This window comes from Dermacentor andersoni, chromosome 4 (assembly GCF_023375885.2).
Source record: "Dermacentor andersoni chromosome 4, qqDerAnde1_hic_scaffold, whole genome shotgun sequence".
Lineage (NCBI taxonomy): Eukaryota > Metazoa > Arthropoda > Arachnida > Ixodida > Ixodidae > Dermacentor > Dermacentor andersoni.
The window spans coordinates 46,889,278-46,913,897 of record NC_092817.1 but is presented as its reverse complement, the minus strand read 5'-3'; the positions used below and the strand labels follow the sequence as shown (position 1 = coordinate 46,913,897).

General features: G+C 40.7%; 1 long non-coding RNA gene across 1 annotated transcript; it reads left to right on the top strand.

The window, feature by feature from the left end:
• The first annotated feature begins 370 nt into the window (after window positions 1-370).
• Window positions 371-3,660, top strand: LOC126537066 (uncharacterized). Its single transcript, XR_007600742.2, has 2 exons — window positions 371-443; window positions 3,494-3,660. It is a non-coding gene; the product is annotated as an uncharacterized lncRNA (long non-coding RNA).
• Window positions 3,661-24,620: the final 20,960 nt, after the last annotated feature.

Below are 24,620 nucleotides of genomic sequence, written 5' to 3'. Positions count from 1 at the left end.
TGCCCTATACGTCATTACTTCGCGCGTGTGCGCGCTTTGTTGATTGCAGCGCCATTTGCGGGTAGATAAGCAATGTTTCGTATCACAAAAATATTGTGACAGACAACCGAGTCACCGAGTGATGAGAAATCAATCGTGAATTGGCACACTTTTCATAGCTAGGGCAATAGGGCTTCTGCGTAGTATAAAGTTCTTCAGTAGCCAAGCTCGCCAAGCGAGCTTTCGAATAACCGCAAATGTCGGTGAAGTCGGAAGTGGCTAACAAAAGGCCGTGTCTGCTGTGCCCGGGGCACAGCAGACGAAAGGTGCCCGAAATGTCTACGTTCACCCATGACGTCACGTCCGCTATAACCCATGATGTCACATCCGCTTATTTCCATGGCGTCTGTCTTGCGGAGCCGGCTGCGCTGCGAAGCGGTTCGTATTCCGTGCCCACTTAGAGCGTGAGTAATTCATCTTTCCACGCTATATGCGTGTAATAAAGGATTGGGGCTGTGAGCTGTTTGATGCGTTACCATTAGGTACCTTGTGCGCATATTTTGCCTCATGGCCGCGTCAAATTGCAGCCGGCATGTGGAATGGGCCGTGGCATCTTATATGGAGCTGCTCATATGTGAGTGGTATTGCCTCCGTCAGGATCGTCAGTGCGTGCACAGAACCATTCAGTAGTCTTTTTCAGGGGAGGGTGCGCGTAAGAACGAGGACGTGAGAAAACACTGGCATGACGAGCTGTTCCGTCAGATCGCGTTACGTCGTGCTTTTTGTCTAAGACCATCTCGCTCGAGCGAGAGGATCTTAGAACAGCATTACTACTGCTTTTTTACAGCTTTGCTGCGGCTCATTTAATCATCACCTGCATTCTTTTAATAATACGAATGGCATCGCTCCGCGGAAGAGCGTCTCTTGAAGTTTCCAAACAAGAGCCAATGTGCTGCATATACGCTTACCTTTCCTAACGCAGTTAAGACGCGGCACCAGCTCTGCTACTGCGTGATACAGGGTCACTATGACAAGAAAATTAAAAAGAACAAACGAAATTAATGCAGAAAATGTCAAACGTTGCCAAGCGTGCTAAACGGACCTGCCTCGCTAGATAAGTTGAATAAATCGGCGTCCTGAAGTCAGCTTCGCCGCAGTAGACTAGTGTTACGCGGTGAAGCATGTCAGAAGTGATGAGTGACCGCTTTCACCGACATATATAATATGTGTTCCTTAATGATGTACGCGTGCACCTGCCGTCTCCTGTTACATTACGCTCGCCGAGGCGCCTAATAAGTGTACTGGCTGGCCTTCAGCGCTATTTCGGACGTGGCTGTGATGCTTTGAACCTTTGGTTTGTCGGCCTCGTAAGCAATTGAGTTAATGTTTACACAGCCATTTGTTTCTGAACTGTTGATTTCTTCCATAATAGCTACGTAATTTCGTAGTCTCCTGTCTAACTGCTTTGGTCATATGCGAGTCAAGGTGTTTTCTTTAGCCGAGCGCGGTTTTCGAAAGCGAAACGACGCTTTTGCATCGATCAGCATATAGTGCCGTCGCCCATTTACAACACAGTCAATCAATGTCATTTTGTATGTCACTGGGAAACCGCCGAACGCAGGGAACTCACTCGCATGCGGGGAACTGCATAACTAGCCACTGGATTAGCGTGCCTCTTGGGAAGCTGCTTTGCATCAAAGGCCAGGTACCCTTGCTATGATTCACCGCAAAACATTTATCTCTAACTGCTTAATCTATTTGTATTGCGGTGAAGCTAACCTTACGGAACCGAATTTAGCAACGCTTTTTAGACTCCTGTATCTCTACCAGCCACTACCAAACGCTTGTCGGTACGTCTCTTGGCAAAGGTCCAGCTAAATCTCCCTGTTGGGAATTGGGGGGACTCACGTATATGAAAACTGCCAAGGAAAGCAGTTGCCCTGATGAAGGCACGCTCCCCTGTCCAAACATTTGCACCAGCCTGTTCGACCACCGTTATCACCGCAACATAGTTGTGTGTTGCGGTGAAGCATGCCAATATTGGGAAAGATTTATGTGAATCTGGAATGTATGTTTTCTGTTGGCGACGAACCTAATGTTCTACTCTCAACAAAGCAGATTTTTGCGGCAGGATGCATGGTGTCTTAAGAACTTTTGTTGGCTAAAGCCATACATGCCAGATTAGCTCTTGTCACAATAATACGCTTTACCGCAATACACAAGACGCCTCGCTGCAGGACACGCCCGCCGTAGTTAGCCAAACCTTACGTGACCGTTCACTGCAAAACACCTCCTGTATTGCGGTGAATCGTAATAAAGCACATTTGTCAGTTTAGAATGTAAAGACCCTTGCCCTTCGCTTTTGTAATATTATGACTCAGTTTAATGAGAACATGTATTCACTGCTAAAAACATCCACATTGAACTAGAGATATGAACACTGATGGCAGCCTGTGTGATGTTTTATCTCTTTACTTCTTTTGTGTACCTGTCACGCTGCCATTATTAAATTTTCCTGTACTTTGTAAGGTGCTGACGTACATAACATTACATCGCAAGGAGCCACTGTGTAATTAGTGTTCAAGGACCAGTGTGATGGTTTTTCTCAAGAAAGGTTTGGGTTATTTTGTTGTGAAGGTTTTTTTTTTTTAGAGAGGTAGCTTTCTGAGAAGAAATCAGATGTCAGGAAATAGACCTCAGTGGCACAGTAATCTTGGCTGTCTTTTGCTGAAACGTGCCCTAGACATAATTGAGTGATTTGCACTTGCAACTAGACAGCAGCCTTAGCTTGGGAGACCAGTGATATGGCATATTTTATCAAACTAGGCGGCACATTGCATTACCAGTCCGAACAGAGACCTGTTTAAACGTTTGTCACCTTTAACACCTAGATTTTCGACCATGAATTCAGAAAAATCTGTAGCACATTTAGAACCTAGATTTTAAATGCTGTATAAGTTGGCTTCTTGTTCACTGCAGCTGTGCTCGGCTTCTGTCCAAACGGGAGAGCACTTCTGCACAGCTTATTAGGGAACATCCTTATTTACATACCTTCTTTTTATTTATCTTGCCTACAATAACAATGAAATGTTTATAGCACATGAATGTGCTATGCATGAATCTTAACTTACAATGCCATGTTCAACAGCACAGTGCATGTAGCTTGTGTTGGTTCATTCAAGCTAAGCATTGCTATAGCCTTTAACTGTAGGTATCATGGTATGAGAGCAGAGAAATGGATATGTAAAGACAGTTGGGTACATTGAGACAACATCTTTGTTGTGTGTGAAAAGGTGACAGATACACAATATGGGGAGAACGCATGCACTTTCATATTTTCTCGCGCACAAAAAAAGCCGGAGGAATAAGGTTTCTTCACTGTGCCATAGAAACTATATGTTTGCTCTCAAAGGTAATTCTGATTCATTGGATATGTTCCTGTGCTGTGTTTATTTTCTTGAGTGTGCTTTAGTTTTTGCACGTTAATGTTTCAAACTCGTTTTTGTTTTCACAGACTGAACATCCCACGTCTTGGTTTGACTTCCTGGTACGGGATACTTGCACTTAGCATGGAGTGATGAAGCAGAGCAGTGTACTTTTATTAAATGTGCAGATTTTAGCAGTATAACAGCCGTTCATTAAAAAAACATGTGTGCTGAAAATAAAGTGTTCTTACCCACATCCCTCGTTGTCTATTTATTTATTTATTAATACTGTCAACCCTCATAGAGGGTCATAACAGAGAGGACCATCCAATTACATAAATCAAATATGGACAATGTCAATGTACGTAAAGTTGCTTAACACTTGTCAATTCACAGTGAATAAGATGTTCACTTGAATGCTGTTCAGCACACTTCTGACATTTATCAAAATACGTACAATGAATATCAAGTTGCACATATCACTTGGCACTTCAAAACTAAATCGAAAACTCCCATAAATATGCCTCAGCAGCATTTTCAAAGTCGGTGACATCTTTTAGGCTAACAATAGCGTTTGGCAATTGGTTCCACATTTCTATCGCATCCAGGAAAAAATGAGTATCGATATGTATCACTATTGATACGGTCGGCTTTATGACATAGTCGTGGTTAGTTCGCGGGTATCTTTTGCCTAGAGCATGTAGATATTTGAGCTTATCAATCTAAAGTTGATCCTGCATTATTTGATAAAGCACCTTCAGCCTATATTTTTTTCCTACGTACCTCAAGAAGATAGAAGTTGTAACGCTGTAACATAAGCGTGACCGATTCCTTCCTTCGGTATGTCGAACAAATGAAACGTGCCGCCAGACTCTGTATCCTTTCCAACTTCCTCTTAAGCGTCACTTGATGGGGACTCCAAACAACGGCTGAATATTCTAGTATCGTCCTAATGAAGGCGGTGTACGCAATTACATTACGCGATGCACGTTCCAGTTTTTTTTTCTCAGAAAATATGACTTTTGATAGGCAGTCATGCAGACGTTATCTATATGTTGGTTCCATGTCAATTTTGCTCGTATTCCTGTATTCTCATCAGCAAAACCACTTATATGGGGAACTGATCATGATAAGTGCTCATGAGCATTTTAAAGAACAGCCTTAAACCCTACTCATGCACTCGTAAAATGTATAGATGCAGTGAAATTGAAACAGAAGGCAAAATAGCAAACATGATGCAGTATTTGTCAGACAATTATGTCAGAAATTTTTGCATAGAACAATTTACTTAGAGCATACTAGCACTACAAAGTACCCATATTTCTTGTTAGGCATACATTACCACAAGCTTTTATATGTGGTCACAAGAGAGATGCTGGCTTTAATGAGGAACTATAGAGGTTAAAGGCAGCCATGAAAATGTATTAAGAAATAATGCAATGCATAGCATTTACTCAGTTCAGAGAGCTTCCAAAGTTGCCATAAGGCCTTGATAGCTGTGGATGAGGGAACAGTTGTAGTCCAATTGGAGTATGAGGAATGAACATTAAGATCGAAACAAGTAACAACTTGTATTGCAATTAAAAAATATTGCTATACCTTTAAAAAGACAGTGAAATGAAATTTGTGTGACAATTTCCTTTTCCTTCTACTTCATTTAGGTTCAACATACTTATTTTAGTAACACAAAAAAGCAGAGGCGTGAAGCACATAAGAAAGATGCTAGTCTGTTTTTATATTCTGCCTTCTCTAAATTCAAAGTTCAGTAATGTTAACTTAGAAAGCTACAGTGAAGCCATTGCGTCTGCCTGTATGGTGCATAACAGCAGCAATCGCCAGCCTAACTGCTTGGGTTTACAGTGCCTTATCTGTATTGTATACCTTTTAAGTGCTGAGCTACTGGAAGATTGATTAAGGTGGCCAACATGCTGAACCAGTAGTTTACTGAGTAAAATACATGGAGAAGGGTGGAAAGATAGGACAGAGCACAGGGGATGTATTCCGTGTCCACCTAGTGGAAATGTCCATTTCACCCGCTGCTGAAGTTCTGATTGGCTGGGCTGGGGTAAGCATGAGAAGGAGACATGCTCCCCCAGCTAATTCAGCAGAAGAGGATATGGACATGTCCACAAGATGAATACTTACAAAGCTATTTAATAGAGTACTTCTGTAACCAACATGCCTGCTATGCCATCCTTGCTTTCAATGTCTGTCTTAGTAAAAGTGTGAAAGAACCAGGTTTGTGCATGAAAAGTCTTCCTGAGGGTGTGTGCCTTGAAGCCCATAGTGGTAATCACAGGAAACGGGGGTGGATCCAGAGTAGCACCAAAGGGCAAGCCTTCATCGAAACAAATATGGAGGGAAGTGACTGCATGCTCAAGCTTGTCAGCTAACAAGTTTGCCAAGACCAAGTGATGTCAGAAGTTGATGAAGCCTACATGGTTAATGTATAACCGCTTAGGCCAAAATTATTTAGCTACTTTTTATGAGGACTACATATTTACTGGAAATCTCAAAATAATTATGTTAGTGCAGAATACCTTCCACTAGTTGTGACGTCCTTGAAAGAATGAAAATGTTTGAGTTGCACTTGTGTGGTGCATGAAGTTACTTTAAAAAACAACAACTCAGCAATGGAAACAAAATGCAAAGAGTAGTATTCGAAATAAATTGCCATCTCTTTAGGGCTAGATGAATTCAAATAATAATAATAAGCAAATGAAGATTGGGCATACAAGATAGATGTTTCGGCTCCCACTTGAAAGCATTGTTCACAAAGATTGTGAACAAAGCTCCAGTTGAACCAGTTCTTATTTTTCATTTTTATGGTTGGCATCTAATTTTAAACTACTTACCGTGCCTCTTTTGACCAAACCAGACAGGCTGCCGTCAAACTCTTCACTACTTCAATGCAAATAACTGGAGGTTGGCAAATACATTTTTCTAATAGGAATAGTAGGTAACGAATAGTCAAACACTGATGCATACAGTTACAGCAGGCATATTTATCTTGGAATTAAGCACCATGCTTATATTGTCTAGTAAAAAAAGGACAGCTATCAAGGAAGATTAGGATTATTTTTAAGCAAAAGCAATTATACCTCATATACTTGAAGCAGACGTAGTGCTTCTCAAGAATCACGTCCAAACTGCACACACTAAAACATTAAGCTGGGATACTCAAAAAGACAAGTACATGTTTTGCTCGCCAAGTGACTTTTAATGTGCTCAATTATGTAAAGTGTGCTATTATATGATTAATGTAATTTGCTAATGTAAAGAAAGAACAAGCCAAGATCTCTTGCTTCATATATATGCGCTGAATCAAGAAAGTAATTAAGGAAGAAGAACACCAGAAATAAACACAAATATTTGTGTGCTTTCTGGCATAAAATAATTCTCATGTAAGCCACATAACATGCTTTCCAAAGCATCCCCTACCTTAACTTACAGCTGCATTACATGAAGGCACTTTCTAAGAACCCGCATGCTTCATGATCATTCATTGTGTTAGTGACTCCTACTGAAGTAGACTGAGAACATATCTGGGCATTACATTCAATAGCTGATGTAAAGTGAAAAGACGGCTGCTTGTAGGTATGAATGAACCAAGTGAATAAGAAATATAAGTTCTCAAACTTCTAGTAGTAAGTGTGGCAGCACTTAAGAAGAACATATTGCAACTAAAAATTGCAACACATGATGAAATAACTGAAATAGCTAGGGAGAGTTTAATAGACCAATAAACAGGAAACTGCAAATTCCCAACATTTCTGAATACTTTTCTTCACATGTACTCACCTCATAAGTATGACTTCCCTTAATGCTCGAACCTCTGCCTCAATTTCATAATTCCCCATTCTCGCTGCTTCGCTCATGCTGATTGACATCTAGCACAAAGGTTGGCAAAAGTAGCTCAGCATGTGCATGTGTTGTGAGGCAAGCTGCCCACATCTGGTAGCCGCATGCCAATTTCTCAGAGTAGATGAAAGGGAAGCCTTGAGAGTAAACCATAGAGAAGATGGATACCTTGGTTCAATGATAACTGAAAACACCAACATGGAAAATTTGGACAGCCCACAGAATCAGCAGAATTGACATAGTTTGGAAAAACTGAAAAGATGCATTATGATATTTATGTTACACAGGTTCCAGTCAAGTTGAAGATTTTCACTGTCTAATAAACTTACAAGACAATACATGACCAGCAATAATGTATGGAACCTAAACAATTTTAATAAAGTCATCTGATCCCGAAGAAGCACTAAACAAATTCTGCACTTTATTTTTATTGGCCGTTTCGACTAACACACGCACGGTAAATTTGGGAAAAAGTATAAATATCCGTGCAACCCATGGATGACGGAGGGTCTTCTAGAAAGTTTAAGAAAGAAGGAAAACATGTACAAGAAAACTAAATGTCAGCCCTTTAATACTAGACTAGCTAGACGCTATAGTAGATACTGTAAATTACTGAATGTTTTACTTAAACATGTGAAAAAAAAGTACTACAAAAATAAATTTGATCAGAATAAGGATAACCCCAAAAAGCAATGGCAGTTATTGAACTCTTTTCTTAACAAATCGTCTGTTGATGCCTCTATAACCAAAATAAATTACAATGGCCTCACTCTTTCTGAGCCCAACGAAATTGCTAATGCTTTTTTGGACTACTTTTCTTCTGTTTACACTAATAACAACACACATGCGCAGTTGCATAATAGTTTGAGCCGTACGACACAATCGTTCTTCTTGTTACCAGCTACACCAAATGAAGTGTGCTCCACGATTGCTAACCTTAAAAATACAGGGCCTAGCTTAGACAATATTTGTGTCAGGCATTTAAAACTGGTTGCGCATTTAGTTTGCGACACACTCTGTAATATCATCAACCTTATGTTCAAAGAAGGTGCATTCCCTTCATTTTTAAAAAATGCCAAGATTATTCCTGTTTTTAAATAAGGCGACAAACACGTACACAGTTAATAATTACCGACCAATTGCAATTCTTTCCTGCCTTAGTAAACTCATTGAGAAATTATTTGTTAAACGTCTTAATAACTACTTAACAAAGTTTAAATTGCTAAAGAACAATGAATTTCGTTTCCGCCCAGGAAGTTCCACGAATCTAGCTGTCCTATCTCTAACTGACTACATAAAAAAAATGTATTGATTTGGGAAACTTAGTTGGTTCTGTATTTTTAGACTTCAGTAAAGCTTATGACACGGTTAACCATCAAGTCCTGTTTAATAAACTTGACTCTTATGGTATAACCGGTCCTGCGCTAACATTCTTAAAAAATTATTTACTTGACCGGCCATACACAGTACATGCAGCAAATACTTTCTCAGTAACAAAATGTATTAACCAAGGTGTACCACAGGGATCAGTTCTGGGCCCTTTGCTTTTCCTTTTATATATTAATGATCTTCCGGATTCTCTTAACTCCACCAACTACGTTCATTGCATTTTATATGCAGATGACACAACCATATCTTCATCTGACAAATCTGTTACTACTCTTACTTCTAAGTTAAATATTGCATTAAGTAACAATGTAAAATGGTGTAGCAACAATTACTTAGTTCTTAATCCTTTAAAAACTAAATTTATGTTATTCAAAAGTGCTCAAAGGGCCTTAACTTCTATTCCTGAAGTAAAGCTTGGAATTAATTCAATTCCCATTAGCACCGATGTCACTTTTCTTGGCATACATCTTGACCCTAACCTTACATTTCGCTCTCACTTCCAACATCTCAAGCACAAGACTGCGTTTGGTATACGTGCATTAATCAAAGCTCGCCCTTTTTTATCTCGTGAGGCTCTGCTAGCGTTGTATTATGCATTCATTCATAGTCACATTAATTACGGCATTGTTTCATGGGGCAACACATACGCTTGTCACTTATCATCAATTCAACATATCCAAAATCAGTCGATACACATTATCACTTCTAGCTCCATGCAATCCAATGCCTCTTTGTTACTTCGCGCGTATAATATCTTGCCTATTAATAATTTGTTCCAGTTTAACATACTCGTCTTACTCCACAAGTTGCTTCATAATAACCTTACGTTTCCGTTCATTGCAACTGACCTTTTGCAGAATAAAAATATGACCAGATTTGCGGCTAACAACAATTTCTTGTTACCCATGGTTGAAGTTGAAGTTGAAGTTGAGGTTTATTTTCTTTCAAAGATGAAAGAGGGAACTGCGACAAAAGGCGGTAAAGCCTGACGAGGTCACAGTTCCCCAAAACAGCCAATACAGCAGTGAGCAACACAGAAATAAATATTAACATAGTATGATAGTGAAAAATACATTGCATCAAAACAACATTGCATCAAATACATTGCATCATAGTATGATAGTGAACAAACTACATTTCATTTCATGTTTTCTCATTCATACCAATTATGGCAAAAAAACATCTTCCTTCGCTGCAATTTCTCTTTGGAATGAATTACCATCAACAATAAAATACTGTACTTCTCTTGCAATTTTTAAAAATCATTTTAAGCATCATTTCCTGTGTTAACTGTGATGTGGCGGTGTACCTTTGACTTTTATCTCACATGTCATTTCTTGTATTTCACCCATGCTTTTTTCCGACTTTCTTTTATAACGTGCTTTTTCGTGTTTGATTGTAAATGACATGTCTAGTGATGTATTTGATCTGTAGATGTTGTTTATAATACGCTAACTTGCTGACTATTGATATCACCATCAATCTTGTTATTATTAACCGAGGGTCCCATTACAGTTCTCTCACTTTGGGACCCTCGTCTGTATATTTGTCATGTAATTACTTCTTTTTTTTTGGAACCAATAAATCTGAATCTGAAATATGAGAAGTCAGGATGGAGAAGTGACTAAATTGAGGATGCTAAAATGGATGAGCTGGAGGCAGATTGTGAAGACAGGTCTTAAAAAATTAACATTCAACACACACTTAAGTTGGCAAAGATTGGACTCAATGTTCAAGAAGAAATTGACTAATATAATTGATTGGTATACATACATGAGAGAGCAGCAACAATACAGCAGAGATAACTGTCATTCAAGAGGGAAGGACGTCAGTCTAAAAATTAACATTTGATCAGAAGAATGGTTATGCATGGGCTAAGGCTCATGTACAATTCTGTATGGTACGCATGATGTCAGAGCTGCATCGCATAAGGAACTGTGGCCTTACATGTCTCGATTATGAAATGATGTGGGCCAAGAGTGGAACAAGGATAGCACCAAGAGGGGGCCTCCTCCAAAAGTAGAACGGTAGGGAAACAGGGCGAGAGAGATTTTCTACTCAACAGATACAGAGTTATATGAGTCATAGTCATAGAAACCATGACCCAAGGAGCTGAACAACAAGGTATATAAATTCAAATCTCTATACAGTTAAGCCTCAGTATAACGAAATTCTCGATATAACGAAGTATTTAACTTTTCATAACCTCTTCTCCATAGAACACCATGCCTTTAGAGCCTCAATATAAAGAAGTGTGTTTGTGTGCAATTTCAATATAACGAAATTTTGCTTCTGCCGCAGAGGAGTGCCAAGACAATCAATGGTAACTTCCGCGGACGCAGATAGTCAAATGATTGAATTACAAGCGGCTGCTTGCAAACGCACCTCTCAAACGGCGTGCAGCGCGACAAGAACAGCTTGGAGCCGCATCATGTTCCGTATAAATTAAGTCCAAGTGCGATCAGATCCTATCGCGCCCCGCGCACTTGTGCTTTAGGTGCGAGTGAAAGTGTGCGAGGGTGAGACAAGAAAGATGGTGGCTTCATAAGTGCGCCCTTCCCACGCGAGCAATGGCAAAGTGGGGAAGGAAAGCGAGCTGGCGGTAACGCGATCAAGCGCGCGCGAGGGGGCGGAGTGGGGGGGGGGGGGGTAAGTTGACGCGCGTCTCGGCCATGACTGCGCGTGGCTGTAAGCGCGGCTGAGCGCATATGCAGCCGCGCACCCTGCTCTAGAGGTAATCTGCTGCATGTGGAAAGAGCGGGGATGCCAAGACGGCGTGGCATCATGTAAGCTGTTCTCCAGTACGTTTAGTATTGAAGGTTGCGCAATCTCGAGTTTTGATGACCCGTTGGAACGAGAAGCAGACGAAGCATTCGCTCCCAGCTGCCGGCGCTTTTCATGATAGCGTCGTCGCAGTGCGACCGGGCGACGCTTTGGGGGCGGAGTGCACGCGAAAGCATATGGCGTCACTTAATTCGTACCGCTGATGTGAAGATATCAACGTGGCATGAAACCGTATCATTCATCGCCGCTGACTCCTATATTTCTCAAAATAAATTGTTTTCTCATTCAAACGCTTTTTTTTATTGCCCAATAGTTCAGAAAATTGCATGGCCCCTTTCTGTGCAATAAAAATCGATCGGCGACTGTACTCATTTGCATAACAGATCGAATTTCAATGCAACAAAATTTCTATATAACGAAGCGAATTGCCGATTTTACCTACTTTGTTATATCAAAGTTTAAGTGTATAACGAAATTTCCTGTTCTCTACACGGGGGCGGCAATGTGGGCTTGTTCGTTGATCATCATGGAACAGCATGTAGTGTAGCGCAGCAAAAACAAGAACACAAGAAGAAGTGAAACACAGACACAAGCGCCTAATTATGTCTGTGTTTTGCTTTTTCTTGTGTCCTTGTTTTCGTTGCATTACACTACATGACATTCAATACTTTCACTGTCACATTCATGAGCACTGAAAACCTAGAATCAACTAATATCTTGCCTGATTTGCCATAATTAAAAAAAAATGTGGGTATAGTAGGTCTAATTGAGTTCTGGTGATTTTAGTATCACTGACATGTAGCTTTTAAGAATGTTTAATCGTTTCTTCTGTTAAGGCAGAGTACATGCTCAACTGCTACAATAAGTGTGAATGTAGGCAAAAACGACATTTCTGGCTCTTGCATCAATTTTATGGCATGTTGCGTGATCTAATCAAGTGGTTTGAATTTGACGAAGTTCTCGATTTAACAAAATAAAACCTCACATCCCAATAAAATTTATTAACTAGACTTATTGTACTTTATAACCAAAGTACTGTATAACTATAAGCAGCTACAGCCACCAAGAGTGGCGAGCAGAATTGAAATGAAATTGCTTTAGTCGAAACACGCCGAGCGCTGCTGTTAAAGTACGCGCCACATGCATTGGGCAACTGCGGGAACTGTGGTACCACATGCAGTTATTCAAAGCAGCACATTAAAGTGCCGCGGACTCAAATTGGTTGGTAAATGCATTCGGAACCAGTCTTTCGATTACTCAATTGATACATCAGCCACACACTCGCATAGCACGGCCACGTGGCAAACGCAGCCATGCGGACGCTTCACTATGCACGGATCGGCTGGTTGCAATATTGGGGCACTCTATGGGTGCATGTTTAAAGCACAGCGTTTTTTGCCTATCACATGATCGTTGCGGGTGCTCCATGGCTGAGTGTATTGCATGGTACAGAATTGGCCCCAGTACCAAAAGTACACAGGTAGGGTGGTCCGTGTAGACGAAGCGTGAACGCGAGCTCAACATAACCACGTCGTCATTATTCTATAGCGATTATTTATGCGAAAGCGTCAAATGGCCCATTGAGCAAAAAAGCCGGCGTCTGTCGTCTCAGCGAAACAGCACCTAAAATCCCATTGGCTGCGACCACGTCACAAGCGCACCTCGACGAAACAGAGTGGGTGAAAGGGTACACCTGCTGTCGCTATAGTGCACCAGGTGTTGCGTGAGGGGAGAGGGCGTCGCCGCGACGCCACGTCATCCTTGCTCTCGCAAGCCGCCGCCCGGTCCGTATCTCCCCTCTCCACTGGGCTTAACTGCTGCGCGTGCCTGCCGGCCTTGGTGGCCACTGCTGTTTCCTGGTCTCTGGTCATGCAGCACGTCGGTGGCATGTGGTGTTGGCACCGCAGGCTGCTGCTGCTTGCTAGCTTGGGCCCAATGTAGCTCTAGGGTGCATCACTTGCAGCGTAAAACTCGAAGGACTGCTCAGCCGCATTCAATTGGGCATTAATGCTTTCGCAATCACAACTCAGATAAGACATGCTTAGCTGTCCTCATATGTTTTTCTTTAGTTGCCAAGTGGATGCAGCATTGTTCACCATTCACAGTCTTCAATCTGTCGTCATCATTGCATTGTCATTTCAAATTAGTTGTAATATCACGCCGTCGGATGCTGCCGCCTTCACGCTGTGTAGTAAATACGCAGTCATTGCCATGCATGCACTCATCATCCCAAAGTCGTTATGCCTCAATCGTGATGACTCTAGAATTGTCATCCCATCTTTGATCATGCCATCGTTGTCACCGCATCAGCATCATACTGTTGTCGGCATTCGACAGATGCATTACACAAATTAGCATTACCTTTTCAGCTTCTAGAACAGAATGCACGTGGTGATCTACCGCAGTAATATCATGAGAGACACTTGGGCGGAACAATTGCTGGCCTCAATTGCCAAGCCTCCCTGTGACATCATTTATTGCAATCTCCATAATAATCTTAAATTGTGTCACAAAACTTCTACAACAAATGTCAACATGGTTTCCATAAGACCTTGTCTCTCATGAAAAACACAACTATATTGTCATGTTCACTAACTTGATCTCCTCCATTGAACTTAGTTCTTGCGTTGAATGGATGCTTCTAGCATTTTAAATTCTGCTACTTTGTGCCACTGCCTCCTTCTCCTGAATAAGCTAACTTAATATTGATCCACATGCAATTACTAAAATTCACTGAGTGCTTTCTTCATGACTAAACACAATTTGTATGTTAACAACTCCAATTCATAAATCTGTCTTTTGTCACTTCTGGCATGCCACAATGCTGAGTGTTTAGGCCCTTGATTTTTCTCATTTTAGATCTCGCAATGGACTTAACGTAGAAAACTAAACTTTCTGTTGATGACTGTGTCTTTTGTCGTGAAACAACCGAACTCTGGCAGGTCCGTTTCTGTTCAAACAGACTAAACAAATGGCCCAATCAGTAAAAAAGGCAGCGTCAGTCGTCTCAGCGAAATGGAACCTCAAATCCCATTGGTTGTGACCTCTACGGAGCAGAGCGGATGAAAGGGTACATCTGCCGTCGCTCTAGCGCGCCAGGTGTTGTGTGAGGGGAGAGGGCACCGCCGCAATGCCACGTCATCCTTACTCTCGCAAGCCGGCGCCCAGTCCATATCACCCCCCCCCCCCCACTGGGCTTAGCTGCTGCACAAGTCCAGTGGGGCAATGTCTACACTAATGTCTCTCCGGGGTGCCATCACTAGTTAAAAACCTAACATATGTACCCTAGCAAAAAAAACTGATAGAAATTTCTATAGTCTCTTAGGAATATGTATAGGTTGTACGGGTCCTTCTAAGAGTGATATACATTCCTACCTGACCCATAGAACTCTTTACCAGACTGGCAGGCAGCAGATAGATCTCACTGTGCTGCCTACAAGACCAAATAGCATGATGTACGTATCAGTCTTTTAAACCCAGATAGAGATCATCATATGACATACAGAAATCTGATTGAGGCACTGATAAAGCATGTTAGAAATAGCACACATGCCGGTGCCCACATGCCTGAAGAGACGTTTTTAAAATGAACTGAATATACAACCCTGAATGCATTGCCTGCCACGTGAACAGATTAACAAACACAGTTGGGATATTGGAGTATCAAATAAAAATGAAGTGTGTAAACTGTGCAATTATCAAAACTCTTTACAGCTTGTATGCAGATATATTATTCTAAACATGTTTCAACATAAATTAAAGCACACGTTTTCAAAGCACAGCAGCGTTACTTAGCCTGTGAAACTACATTGGGGAAGTTGCATGAGAAAACTATCAGTCCATCTTTGTAGCAGGTGTGCTCCAGCTCTTTTAATACAAAATTACATTTCCAAATTTTGCGAGACGGATGTGCAACATTTAATGCATATCCAAAACAGGATTACTGTCATCATCATCATCATCATTATATTTATGTCCACTGCAGGACGAAAGCCTCTCCCTGCAATCTCTAGTTACCCCTGTCCTGCGCCAACCGATTCCAACTAGCACCCGCAAATTTCCTAATTTTGGCGCACCACCTAGTCTTCTGGCATCCTCTACTGCACTTCCCTTCTCTTGGTACCCATTCTGTCACCCTAATGGTCTAACGGTTATCTAATCTGCGCATTACATGACCTGCCCAGCGCCATTTCTTTCTCTTAATGTCTATTAGAATATCATCTACACCCGCTTGCTCTCTTGTCCAAACTGCTCTCTTTCTGTCTCTTAAAGTTGTACTTGGCATTCTTCGTTCCATCCCTCTTTGCACGGCCCTTAACTTGTTCTCAAGCTTCTTTGTCAGTCTCCAAGTCTCTGCGCCATATGTCAGCACCCATAAAATGCACTGATTGTATACTTTCCTTTTCAATGATAATGGTAAGCTCCCAGTCAGGAGCTCACAATGCCGGCCGTATGCGATCCAGCCCATTTTTATTCTTCTGTGAATTTCCTTCTCATGGTCAGGGTTTCCTGTGATTAGTTGACCTGGGTAGACATACACCTTCACAGACTCTAGATGCTGACTAGCGATCTTGAACTCTTGTTCAATGTGCCCGGTTATTTATCATTATCTTTGTCTTCTGCATATTAATCTTCAGCCCCACTCTTACACTCTCCCTGTTAAGGTCCTCAATCATTTGTTCTAACTCGTCCGCAGTGTTCCTGAATAGAACAATGTCATTGGCAAACCGAATGTTGCTGAGGTGTTCGCCGTCGATCCCTACTCCTAAACCTTCCCAGTTTAATAGCTTGAATACTTCTTCCAAGCACTCAGTGAATAGCACTGCAGAGATTGTGTCTACTTCTCTGATTCCTTTCTTCATAGGTATCTTCCTACTGTTGTAATAAAGTTTATTTACAAAAGCAAAACAAAGCACTTTCAAGACTGTGGATACTAACTGTAGCTCTAACATGTCCGGCTGAGTTTGTGAATGCCATAAAGTAGATACTACCAACGTGATTTCATTAAAGCTACTTTCTGGGCTAGTTTGTGCATACTTGATTTGAAAATTAGAACAATGCTAATGCATCCATCCACAAAGGAACAAGGACAAGACACAAGCAACATGACTACAAACATGACTAGGGTTTATTTTACACTCCACTATCTAAAGAATAAGCAAGCAACTTTAGCCACATTTAAACAAACACATAACAGGAAGAACACAGACTGAAGTACCAACTTCACCATGCCCATTTGTGCTCACAGATGCTGTATAGAACACCAGGTCTAATTGGCATATGCTTTTATAATATTACAACTTCATATGAAGCTATTTTCTCTAGACTATGCATTTTTGCATTCACCCCAAAAGTGTTGTGATATGTCACAGAACACAAGTGAGCTTGTGCAAAAAGAACAAACTGGCATGGCACACTGACAGGAAGCAAGGAAACAGGACAAGCATCGCTATTGGTACAAGATCTACAGCAATATATCAGAACATGACAATACAGCAATATTATTTAAGCAAAAGTGAGTACAGATATGAGAACTTATTCAAGTAAGAACATGGATTTACCATTTTTAAAACCACACATTCATGAACAAAAACAGCTAAACATCAGTGAACATATTGCAAAATCAGAAGGCACAATTCTTCACTGGGTGCTAGTTCAACCACCGCACGTCGAAATGTGTAAAAGTAGTTTAACCTGTGTAGCCTTCAGCATGCGAAAGCAAAGAAGACTATCAGAACAGGCTTCATATATAGTGTTTGGAGTCTTTGATTCAAACCATAATACACTGTTAAAATAAAATTTCAGAGTTTGCTTGTTTGATTCAGAAAAAAGATAGTGTCTGAGTCATGCTGCCACAGTTAACGGATAAACTTGCACCAGCTACATTGAGTCAAAGGAGTAAATAAAGTGAGGCAGAAGGATGCATGGTGTGAAAATGATGCTGTTGTATCAAGTAGCATAACTGCTCACTTAACATTCAGCTGCTTTCCATGCCTCTGCATACAGACTGAGAAACTTTACCTCTTCACCATCTGCTAATGAAGCAGTGTTTGTTCACTGTGATCACCCACTCAAGGCAGTCACGTGGTTAAGTAAGGCCCTTCGCTACATGTAAGGACACCGACCCGAAACTGTGCATAAGTCCTGTAAAATATTGTCATTTTTTGGCTACTGCAGCTGTTCATCAGCAGCTGCATCACTACTGCCAACATGCAGACCATGCAATTCCCCAAGCACTTAATCAACAAGAGTACAATAATGAAGAGTGGCAAATTGGGCTAGCTGGTTCATTAGGAAAACAAGAAGCTATCGCAAGAAAAAATAAACACTCTAGAATTTTGACGGCTCTGGCTTGGTTAATATATTCAAACATCAAAAAGCTGATTATTACAGAACGCCATAAAGTGTGGTGCACTGTTACCAACTGTTGTTTTTTAAAGCTATAACCTGTTATTACCAGACATTCATGTACCATGGCTGAAGACATACTGTTCATCGTTGCCATGTCTTGAGCATGGGAATTAGTCTCTTTCATAAAGGTTTTGTATTGTCCATTCAAAAATATTGCTGTCTATTTCTATAAACACATAAAGGCGCATAACTTCGCTGGGTATTAAGTAAACTAGTGGCTCCTCTCTTCTGACGCAGACTGAAAGGTGCTTTGCATGGAGAATTTCAAGAGGAAATAGTTCCTTGCATTCCAGAATTATACAAGAATTCGCTCCAGTAAGAATTCTACAAATGAGAGAAAACGCACCTGAGAAGCTGACAAATGCACTGTTTTTAGTCTTTATAGTTCAAGTGTACTGGAGAGAGTGGAATGTTTGTTGGTTGATGACCATTCGCTAATATTCAGTGACACTTGTTGAATCACAGCCATGGTTGTGGACTGCAGCCTGTTTTTCACTTTCATCCAAGTTCAGGCACAGCTTTCCAGTGCCTAACAAAACTGTCTGCTGACCAGCTCTCCTCTCCTGTACACCAAAAAAACTCACTGCTTCTGGTGAAAGATTTAAACTAACTTTAGCTGCCTGTAACTTTCGAGCAACTACATAACATTCCAATATTTGTAAAGGAACATCATTAGCTCCGCTGACCAATTTCACAAGAAGTTCATTTCCGCCTTCAAATACAAATGAAGAATGCGACCAATGAGGTCCTAGTTTAGCTGCACTTTTAGGAAGATGCAGGATTTGGTGTACATTGTATGTCATTGCACCCAATCCAAACAAAGACTGTGCTCTCACAACAAACTCCGAGAGAAGATCAGATGATCTCATTATGGTCATCTGAAGTGACGGTGTCTAGTAGAAGTATATAGACACCTTCCACAAGCAAACTGAATGTCTGACATACTTATCTGGCAAAAAGCCATGAAGGCATGGTAATGAATAATGAAGAACCCACCACTTCCATTCACTAGCTTTTGAGATTGTGAAGTCTAATAATCTTTGTGGTGTATGTGTGAACCAATTCGGTGGCTTGATTGCCAATAACCTCCTTTTTAAAGAGGCAAACTTTGTTGTGAACCAATCTAAACATCTTTTCTCTTTTAAATGTGATCACATTTTTATTCTTTTTAAGCTGTTGTATGGTGTATATTTGTTCCAACAATCTTTCCTTTCTGAATCCTGGGCTTCATATTTGATTTATATGTATTGTCTTTTGTGATAATATAAATGCATTATTTCTGACGCATTTTTTGGGCAAATGAGGAAGCTTGCTTCTCCTTGAAGCACATTACACCTACACAACACACATAGATACTGATATACTATAAATCTGGCAAACTAATATCAATACACTATTACACTAATAAAAAGAATACACTAGTAGACTTGTACAAGCAGAATAGCACAGATACGTCCGGAATAGAACTAAAAGTAATTTTATCAGTGTATCAGTTGTATCGTTTCATAATGCAATAGAAAAAAACTGATATAATTTTTATTAGGTTGCTCTATCAGATTTTTTGCTAGTGATCTTTCAGTGTAAATGCATATCAACTTTTTGACTAATGCTATAATAACTGAACACATGTCTTTTTTTGCTGCAAGTTTTCTTGGACTCCTGCTTCCCTTAAACTTATACCGTATAATATGCTTGCAAGATCAAAACTGGAGTATGCTTCATCAATCCGGGATACACCGACAAAAAACACAACTCCCATATTTAGTTGAAGCCATACAAAACCAACCTGTACATTTTATTGTAGCTGCTTATTCCCATACTGCAAGCATATCAACAATTAAAACTTGCCTTGATTGGCCAGGCTTGTCAACAAAAAAACTTACCCATTTATTTCACAAATTCTCAATTGAAACATATGTTATTACCTCCTTGTATCTCATTGAGAGTGAACTACAACCTCAAGGTACAGGTGCCAACTTGCCATACCAATCTTTACTATTCCTGTAAAAGGCAGCCTCAGAACACACACACGCACACACACGCACACACATATATATCAATGAGCTACAAGGAGGTAATAAAAACATGTTTCAATTGAGAATTTGTGAAATAAACAGGTAAGTTTTCTTGTTGCCTAGCCAATCAAGGCAACCTTTAATTGTTGATATGCTTGCGGTGTGGGAATAAGCATCTACAATAAAATGTACAGGTTGGTTTTGTATGGCTTCAACTAAATATGAGAGTTGTGTTTTTTGTAGGTATACCCCGATTTATGAAGCATACTCCAGTTTTGATCTTACAAGCATATTATTCAGTATAAGTTTAAGGGAAGCAGGAGTCCCAAGAAAACTTGCAGCACAAAAAGCCATGTGTTCAGTTATTAGCATTACTCAAAAAGTTGATATGCATTTGCATTGAAAGATTATTAGTAATATGAATACCTATGTACAAGGTGCTTAATTAGAACAGAGTGTTTAATTTTGTAGGTAAATGTGTTAAAAGGACTAGTCATGATGTGAAAATCTCTTCATTTTACTTTTACCACCCCACCTTACCACCATTTTACCTTTACACACACACACACACACACACACACACACACACACACACATATATATATATATACCATGGCACCCATTCCGTAACTCTAATGCTCCATACGATAGAAAATACGATAGAAAATTGGGCAAGTTGTTGAAGCTTCATGGCAGCTACTGCATGACAGATGCCGACAAAAGTAATAGAATGGGACAGGATACAGCACTATCAAATGAAGTTTATTGAAAGAAAACAACCAATATATAACACACATCACGTGACCAACACCCGGCCCCCTAGCATATGCAGATACATACCAAAACAACCTTCACATCACCGAATGCACATGTTTTGACGGCAACACACGTCACGGCTGATTAATCAATGTAAAAAAACAATTACTAAGGCACAATGCAACTCAGTGGCTTTACTTAAGATCTAACACGGCAACCTCGCTATCTTACAGCGAGATGGATGGCTGGCTAACACATAGTGAGCCTTTCTTTCTAATGTGATAAGCCTCCATTAATTCATGTGAGAGCTTTTCACAGTGTGTGAACAGCAGAATAGTGCTTTCAAAAACTGGATGACGCCCAATGCTGCAACAATGCACAGAAAGGTGTGGATGTGCAAAAACCCTTAAAAAACTATGGTACTTCCTTAGTCGAATGTTTAAGCACCTTCCAGTCTGACTGATATATATTTTGTAGGCTTCAAGAAAAAGGAATCGAATAAACAACATTTCGTGTGCAAGAGACAAACTGTATGCTATATTTCACTTTGCAGTCCTCCCTGCTCAGACACCCGTTGTGAAGAATGTGCTTGTTTATTGCTTCACATATTCCCTTCAGCTTATCTTTAAATGAAAACCCAATCCTCTCCTGGAACTTAGAAGCCACCTTTTTCTGCCTGTGCGACAATTAATAGAGGGGATAATGGCAACTTTTTTCCGCTCTTGCTCCTTAAGCTTCTTCCACCCTGGTTGCACCTTAAGTTTCTTAATTAACGTGCTTCAAGATAAAAAAACCACTGAAACTGAATAACCTGCCTGATTAAGCCTTGTCTCCAGATTCCTTACACTTTCAAGGATAAGGTGAGGATAGCTCTTGGTTAGGGCATCTCTAATTGCGTGAGTGGCAATACTGTACTTAATAAGTTTTGAATGGCTAGACCTATAATCAAGAAGGAGCTTAGAAGTTCTCGACTGATATCCCCAGCATACGTGATCCCACATAAAAGTAAGCCTGACATAAGAAGTTGCAGCACATTTTTTTTCTGGAACTTCTAAAGTGAAGTTGAAACTTCGCTATTGTTCTTTAAATAGCTTAAGTACTTCGATGACAGCTCTGCGAAAGTTATCATTTGCTCATGAAAAACAAATAATGATCCGCGTATCTGAAAATTTTAAGAGCAAGCCCACTCAGGTTTTGATTATTTTCTGGTCAACATAACTTAAAATATTACTGAGCACTGGTGCAACACCGGAACCTATGCAGATGCCAGCATTCTGGACACATATTTTACTTTCCCACCAAATTGACCTTAAATACAAATCAAGAAGCTCCAGAATGTTTGCAACAAGAATTTTACACCTTTCAGCAAATTCCAGCTAACCTATTTGCTTGTGTATGCAGTCCTTAACAAACTGCAAGAGACGCACCTGCGGCAAAGAATTGTATAAATCTTCTGCATCTATACTAAAGCCTGCCCATTTTCCCAGATTATGCTCCTGCAGGAAGTGTACAACAGTCTGAGAGCTGGCAGCAAGGAATTCGTTGTTGATTCCCAGCCTGTCAAGGTGTGTCTGCAGAAATTCTGAAACATGAAGCCATGATTTACATTCCAACACAATGGTTCTGAAATGGATTCCCTAAGCTTGTGTGTTTTGCACTGAAGAAGGCACATAAAAGAAGATCTTTTTCCACCTTAACATCATTTGAGACTGTTGTCAAACCAAACTGATTCAACTTCGTGACAGCTCAACATTTTATGTCAGCTATATTGGTATAAATTTCATTAAAATTTGTCAGTGGCTGACACACCCTCCTCCAGAAAAGTGCTTTCCAACATGACAACACAATGCCCTTTTTTGTCTCCAAGGAACCTCCAAGTTTCTGCCCCATACGTTAGCTCAGGTAGAAGGCAATGATTCTATGCTTGATTGTACAAAATTATATATATATATATATAACTTTGTATTCACCATCCAGGGCCAGGGAACAAGCGAAGCCAGACACCATTGACCAATTTCTGACTAAAAGAATTAATTTTTGACCTTATACATCTTGTTTTTACTGCACATGTCCCTCACCTCCATCCGGGTTCCCAACATTTATATCTAAAAAGCTTGTCTATCACCACATACAGGGTCTGTCCTGAAAGTAATGTCAGTAAATTTATTGTGATGTGACTGTATGTCAGAGCGGTCTAACTGGTTGAAACTAGTAGTGACGGAATCCAGCTAAGCAGCGGTCCGTCAGTCAGTGTGCTCCGAACATCAGAGAGTGTCGGACGGGCCCGTCCATGAGAGCTGTTTTTTATTCTTGTGCAAGTGAAAATGCAGCGCTCATTAGAACAAAAATTTGCGATCAAGTTTTGTGTGAAACTTGGCAATACCGCTGCGGAAACTGTTACTATGCTCAAGACTGCTTATAAAGAACATGCATGGTCAGATCGGCAAGTGTTTCGGTGGCACAAGGCCTTTTGGAAGGCCGAGAAGAGGGCGACGACAAGGACTGCGCTGGATGGCCATCCAGACCACTACGACTGACAATGTGACACGAGCGAGGGAACTGTTGAACTCAGACCAGCGATTAAGTGTTCGTTTAATGGCCGACATGTTAAACCTTTCGAAAACTCAAGTTCATGAAATTGTTACAAACGATATCGGCATGCGGAAGGCGTGCACGAAAATGGTTCCAAAAGTGCTCACTGACAACGAAAAGTCACATCGCGTTGAAACATGCCAAGAAAATCTCAACATGTGCAAATGTGAGCGAAAATTTTTGGACAACGTCATTACAGAAGACGAGACTTGGGTATTTGAATATGACCTGGAGACCAAAAGGCAATCATCTGAGTGGCACACACACTCGTCCCCTCCCCAGAAGAAAGCCAGGATGAGCAAATCAAAGATCAAGATCATGCTCATTTTTTTTTTTTTTTTGACATCCACGGACTGGTTCATCATGAGTTTGAAGAACCTGGAACCACTGTGAACTCCAAATTTTATGTGGATGTCCTTGAAAGACTGAAACGCAGGGTTCAACATATCCGGCCGGACATTGCACACAACTGGAAGTTGCACCACGATAATGTGCTGGCCCACAGTGCCTTCATCGTCACCGACTACCTGGTTAATGCAGTGGGGCCAACGATCCCCCAGCCCGCGTACAGCCCGGGCTTGGCTCCCCCCCGACTTTTTTCTGTTTCCATGCCTCAAAACACCCCTGAAAGGCAATCATTTTGGGACAGCGGATGTGATTAAAGCAGCTAGCACCACAGCATTAAATGCCATTCCGGAGGAGGACTACCACAACGCATTCGAGAGCTGGAAGTCTCGCTGGAGCCGATGTATTGACGCAAAAGGAGAGTATTTTGAAGATTTTTAAACTTTTTGTAACAACAAAATCAATAAATGATTTTTAATCGCCTTACTGACATTACTCTCAGGACAGACCCTGTACATGCACCTTGAAGGTATGTATGTGGAAAGCATTTCAACCTCTGCTTGCTTTTCTGGCATGAAATAAAATGGCCTTTTGTCTCTAAACCACTTACTTTTAAACTATTCCATTTGGTTCATTTTTCTAACTTCTGCAGAGTTGCATTCACAAGTTTCATAGTTAACCGGCTCCGTTTTCATTCTTGCTTCCTAAAATATGCCCTCCTGTCATGCATAATTTGGAAGGCCTTCTGTTAGCAATGGGTATTGTATTTCAAGACTATCAGTGCAATGTTCCACGAAGGAAACTATTGTTGGAGTAAATTATTGTTCAGCTTGATATCACGATACTACTGCATGGTTGTTATTTATCTCTGCAAGAGAATGGTACTGCCATCCTACCAAGAGGGCATTTCATGGGTATTATTCTCTATCTTTTGACATTAGTTTATGAGGCTCACAGATATGTATCTGTGTCAACAACACCACCTGACATCTAATTTTGTGCAACATACACTACATTTAATCAGATAAAAGTTGCATGTTTGGTCTCTTGGACCAGTCTGCTC